Source organism: Elephantulus edwardii, unplaced genomic scaffold (genome assembly GCF_000299155.1).
Source record: "Elephantulus edwardii isolate Elephantulus edwardi_28Jun2011 unplaced genomic scaffold, EleEdw1.0 scaffold00163, whole genome shotgun sequence".
NCBI classification, from domain to species: Eukaryota; Metazoa; Chordata; class Mammalia; order Macroscelidea; family Macroscelididae; genus Elephantulus; species Elephantulus edwardii.
This window is the reverse complement of record NW_006399913.1, coordinates 4,060,161-4,066,426: the sequence shown is the minus strand read 5'-3', so window position 1 is coordinate 4,066,426 and position 6,266 is coordinate 4,060,161. Positions and strand designations below refer to the sequence as shown.

General features: G+C 39.6%; 1 protein-coding gene and 1 pseudogene across 1 annotated transcript in view; both read left to right on the top strand.

Moving 5' to 3' along the window:
* The window catches only part of LOC102856778, a 13,040-nt pseudogene extending 7,269 nt beyond the window's left edge, over positions 1–5,771 (top strand).
* LOC102846971 (chromosome unknown open reading frame, human C11orf73) overlaps positions 1–6,266 on the top strand; it is a 60,600-nt gene that overhangs the window by 493 nt on the left and 53,841 nt on the right. The gene's annotated exons all lie outside the window — the stretch shown is intronic.

The window sequence follows — 6,266 nt, the reverse complement described above, 5'->3', positions numbered from 1 at the left end:
ACGGAGCCTCAGAATCCTTGCCTCCAAGGAGCCACCCGGTTTAACCCTCTCCAGGACAAATCTGTTTGTTTTCCTGGCAGTCCATGGTATTCTCAATACTCTTCTCCAGCACCACAGCTCAAAGGCATCACTATCCTATAAAAAGGGAAGAATTCGCTCTACATTTCTCAAGCAGAAAGAACTGAAAAATAAAATTAAGGCTCATGTCACAATATTGAAAGAAGCTATGGGCAATATATTGAATGACCCAGAAATCATCAAAAGAAGATGGAGGGAATTGATTGTCACTGAAAAAGTTCAGGAAGTACAATATGAACAGGAGCCGACAGTAAAGAGGAAAGAAGTAGAAGCTACATTGAAGGCACTGGAAAAAAAAAGGTCCTAGGAATCAATGGAATATCAATTGCCTTGTTTCAAGTAACAGTTGCAGCCTTGGATGCATTCACCAGTAAATTTGGAGGACAGTTGTCGACCCAACAGATTAGAAGAGGTCCATATTTGTTCCCATTCTCAAGAAAGGTGATATGAAAACTATCAAATAATATAATTTATGTAACATGAAGGCAAAATAATGCTGATCATTCAAAAATGGCTGGAATGGTAGATAGGGAACTGCCAGAAGTTCAAGCAGGATTTACAAGAGGCCATTACACCAGGGATATCACAGCTGATGTCAGATCCATCCTGGCTCAAAGTAAGGAATACCAAAAGAATGTCTATTTTGTGCTTTATTGACTAAGCAAAAGCATTTAAATGTGTGGATCATAACAAGTTGTGGTTGACACGGAAAAGAATAGGAATCCCAGAGCACTTGAGTGTGCTCATGCGGAACCTATACCTGGAGCAGGAGGCAGCTGTGAAAAGCAGCAGGGGAGCACTGCATGGTTTGGAATTGAGAAGGGAGTGGGAAAGTGTTGTATTCTCTCTCCATACCTCTCCGTATTCAATCTGTATGCTGAGCAAATTATCTGAGAAGCTGGACTCTATGAGGAGTATGGCATCAGGATTGGAGGGAGACTCATCCATAACCTGCGTTATGCAGATGACACAACGTGTTTGCTGAAAGTGAGGAGGACTTGAAGCATTTAATGCAGAAGATCAAAGAACGCAGCCTTTGGTATGGATTGCATCTCAATGTCAGGAAAACAAATATTCTTACCACTGCACTGACAGGCAGCATCATAATGGATGGAGAGGAGATTGAAACTGTCAACAGTTTCCTCTTGTTTGGCTCCACAATTAACACCCTTGGTACCAGCTATCAGGAAATAAGGAGATACACTGCATTGGGAAAATCTGCAATTAGGGACCTCTCCAAATTCTTGAGGAGTAAAGGTATCAGTTTGAGGACTAAGGTGCGTCTTATTCAGGCCACAGTCTTTCCAATTTCTTGCTATGGATCTAAGAGCTGGTCAATGAATGACAGAAAATAAATGATGCCTTTGATCTCAGGTACTTATCTGTTGTTCATAGGGTTGCTATGAGTCATAGCTGATTCTATGGCACCTAATAATAACAAAAAGGCTCAGATGAAGTATCATTTACAAAAACAATTTCTAAAACTTTCTTATTTTGTAGGCAACTCACTGCACATGTTGATACAAAAGGTTCTGTGAAATTATATATGTACCTTGTATGATATATTCTGAAATTTTCTATTAATAGTTTTAAATGCTAGTTATTACTCACTAGATGGATTTCAGCTTGTAGTTTTAAAAACAATGATCTAGTGGGAATGAGTCTAGATGACCTTTACCAAGGAAACTAGAAGTGAGAGTAAATATTGTCAGAAAAGAAAAGCATTAAGCAAAAAATGCTACCAATCTCTTTACCAAAGGCACTTTAAACTGTGAAGTTGTAAGTCATCCTACTTTCATTTCTCATCTGTGGATTTCCCGTGTGGCAATTTGTCTATAATGACTATTATTTTGGAATTGAGTTGGTGGATTTCTGAAAAGATTGTTGGTATTATGTGGTTATACCTTGGTAAAGAGTAAGATTTCATATGAATAAAAGCAGACATATTTTCCCTTCTTTGCTTCAGTTACCCCAGCTTGAAGTGAGAGGGAAAAAAATTGGGTGATTTCTCTTACATTATATATGGAATGAGTGAGAAAGAGTGTATGTGCTTATGTTTAACTTTGAAACCACTAAATTGTGGGTTGTGAGAAAACTGATTGTAAGAAAGTGTACTTCACTTAGTTTAACACCTTGTTTTCTTGTGCCGTATTTGATTTCACAGTAAAATCACTCTGTAAGTGGTAAAGGTATTTTATAGAAAATGGTTTGATTTCTTTCTCAAAGTTTGAGTGCAAATCAAGATGTAATACTTTGTTCTGAGTGCCAACCTAAGCTCTTCATTCTTCTCTCAATTTTAGATGGATCTTAGCTGAAAGCAAGAGTACCAGAGTACTATCTATCAGTGTTTAATTGACTATGCAAAGGCATTTGATGGTGTGGATCACGATAAACTTTGGCTAACTTTGAGAAGAATAGGAATCCCAGAACACTTGACTGTGCTTATGCAAAACCTATACTTAGACCAGGAGGCAATCGTCAGAACAGAGCAAGGAAACAGTGTATGCTGCAAAATCAGGAAGGGTGTACACCAGGGATGCATTCTGTCTCAATACCTTTCCAATCTATACACAGAACAGATCATCCAGGAAGCTGGGCTCTATGAGGAGGAATGTGGTATCAAGATTGGAGGAAGACTCATCCACAACCTTCATTATGCTGATAAGACAGCCTTGCTTGCAGATATTAAGGAGAACCTGAGGCATTTGCTGCAGGTGGTCAAGGACTGCAGCCTTACCACATCAAGCTGAAGCTCAACATCAAGAAACAAAGATTCTTGGAGCTCTAGTGGCCTGGGGTAAGAAGCTGTGCTGCAATCCCAAAGGCTCGCGGTTCAACTCCACCAGATGCTCTGGAAAAAGAGGGGCAATCTCCTCCTGTGCCAGTCAGATCCTACTCGACAGTGCACAACAACAAAAAAGAGATGGGGGGGATAAAACAAAGATTCTCACCACTAGGCAATAGTCTACTGAAGAGCAATTATGTGAATCTAGAAAATTAAGACACGCCTGATCCAGCCATGGTTTTTGCAATTATGTGCTATGTATCACAAAGCTGAACAATGGTTAGAGATAAAAGAAGGAGAATTGATGCCTTTGAGCTGTGGTGCTGGAGAAGAGTACTGAATATATCATGGACTACTAGGAAAACAAAAAGATTCAACCTGGACAGGGTGAAAACAGGCTGCTCCTTGGAGGCAAGGAAGCTTCATCTGATTTATTTTGGGAATGTTCCATGGAGGGACCAGTCCTTAGAGATGGATACCATGCTTGGGAGGGTGGAGGGACAATGAAGAAGAGGAAGATCCTGGATGAGATAAATTGACTCAGTGACTAGACTAATGGGAGGAGGGTTGTCAGAGACAATGAGGGTGACTCAGGATAGAGTAGGGTTCAGACCTGTTATATATAGGGCCACTGAGTCACAAGTGACTTGACAGCACATAACAACAACAATCAGAGAGCTGGACAATGACTAAGGATGATAGAAGAATTGATGCCTTTGAGTTGTGGAATATTGAACATACCATGGACTGCTAAGAGGACAAAGAGGTCCACCCTGGAGAGGGTGAAACCAGGTTGCTCCTTGGAAGCAAGGATTTTGAAGGGCCTTCTGACATACTTTGGGCATACTGCCAAGAGGAACCAGTTCTCAGATGGGAGCATCATGTTTGGAAGGGTGGAGGACTACCTCGAGAGGAAGACTCTGGATGAGATGGATTGACTTAGTGGCTGGGGTAAAGGGAGCAGGTGTGTCAAGAGACAATGAAATTGGTTCAAGATAGAGCAGGTTCAGATCTGTTGGACATAGGGTTGCAATGAGTCACACGCAACTTGATTGTACAAGCCGTTATGTGTCGCAAGTGACTCAATGGCACATAATACCTTGCTTTGTCTTCTTGAGCTGCCCTTCAAGAACTTCTCTTGAGTTCTCTAACCTCAGCATTCCTTCCCCTAGTTTGGGTTTTTGTTCCAGGGTATGTTTCAGAGCCTGTTCTGACATTCATTTTGGTCTTTTCTTTTGTCTCTGTCTTTGTAATGAACTTTTGCTTTCTTCAGCAATGATGTCCTAGATGTCATTTCACAACTTATCTGGTCTTCAGTCATTAAGAGTTCAGTGTGAGGTGCGTGGTTTGAATCCACCAGATGCTCTGCTGAAGAAGGAGGGACAATCTCCTCCTGTACCAGTCAGATCCGATTTGATGGTACACACATAAAAAAAAAAAAAGAGTTCAGTGTGTTAAATCTATTCTTTAAACTCAGTTGGGATACACTCAAGGTCCTATTTTGGTTCTTGGGAACTTGTTTTCATCTTCAACTTCAGTTTGAACTTGCATATGATAGTCTGTTCCATAGTCAGGCCCTGATCCAATTTTCACTGCTGATCTTGACATTATCCTAAGTCTCTTTCTACCAAAAAGGTAGTTAATCTAATCCCTGTGTGAAGTCCATGTGTATATTTATCATTTATGTTTTTTTTAAAAAAGCATTTGCAATGAACAAATCACTCCTTGTACAAAATTCTATCATGTGATCTCCAGCCTCATTTCTGTCACCAAGGCAATTATTTTCCAAATATAATTCTTTCTTTGCCCTTTTTGCATTACAGTCACCAATTATTATTAGGGTATCTTAACTGCATGTTCAATCAATTTTAGACTGTAGAAATTGGTAGAAAAGTCTCAATTTCTTCATCTTTGCTTTTCACAGTTGTTTTTATTATGTGCTGTCATGTCAACTGTGACTCATAATGAGCTTGTGTACAACAGCCCTAAACCCTGCTCTACTCTGTGCCAATATTATTGTCTCTGACACACCTACCTCCATTACTTCACTCACTGAATCAATTCATCTCATCGAGGGTCTTCCTCTCTTGTACTGTCCTTCCACTCTCCCAAGCATGACGTCCCTGTCCAAGGACTGGTCCCTTCTTTCAACATGTCCAAAGTATATCAGATGAAGCTACAGAATCCTTGACTCCAACTTTCATAGTTAGTGCATATATATTAATAAATTGTATTAAATTCCAAAGGTAGACGTTTGAGGACACCAGATGCTCTGCTGGAGAAGGAGGGACAATCTTCTCCTGTACCTGTCAGATCTGATTTGATGGCACACACACACAAAATAATTAAAATAAAATTTAAATTTTTTTTAAAAAAGTTGTATTAACAGGACATCCTTGTGTATGTATGGATAGTATACAGTCACTCACAGCATTATACTTGAAGTATTTAGTTTAGGGGAACCCCCCCCTTTATTTGAGTCCAGTAGAAACATCCTCAGAAGACTGAGTGCTCAGAATTCTTGCATTGACCTGGTATGTATTGCAATCAAGCTCAAGACCTCTGAACTAGAAATATCCTTAAATGTATGAGATTAGTGTTTCCACCAGCATTGTTCATGAATCAACATCAAGTCAGAATTTATTTGGTGCTACCAGAATTGGTAAATAAAATGCAGATTACCCAGTTAACGTTGAATTTCAGAGAATACTGTAGTATTTGAGACACACTAATATGATGGATGGTGGAGCAAAGAAATAAGTGGGTCAGGGCACTTGAGCCTAGGGCAGGGACAACACTGAAACTAATGGTTAATTCCACAATAAGGGATATATTTTCACTTTTTCTGTAAAATGCTTATCTGTTGGATATTTCCCTAGATCTGAACATTCAGACTGACATACACTAGGCAGAAAGATTGGCCATCCACTTCCAAAATAGGAGGCCTCTGAAAACCCTATGTACAACAGAACACACATAGAATGACAGAAAGGGCAACTGAGTATGGAAATACAAAGGAAGAGGAACAGTTGTAAGCAGACACTAGTGATTAGAACATGGAATGTGAGAACCATAAATGTGGGAAAATTACATCTTGTTAAGGAGGAAATGGAATGTATAAATATTGACATACTAGGCATTGGTGAGATGAGATGGACTGGCATGAGGCATTTTGAATCAGATGATCACATGATATACTACTCCAGAGATGAAAAGGTGAGGAAAAATGGGGTTGCTTTCATAGTTAGAAAAGCCATTTCTAGATCTGTCTTGAAGTACAATATTGTGAGTGACAGGATAATATCCATATGCATACAAGGAAGTCCAGTGAATACCACTATCATTCAGATATATGCACCAACAACCAGAGCCAAAGAAGAGGAAATAGAAGATTTCTACCAAC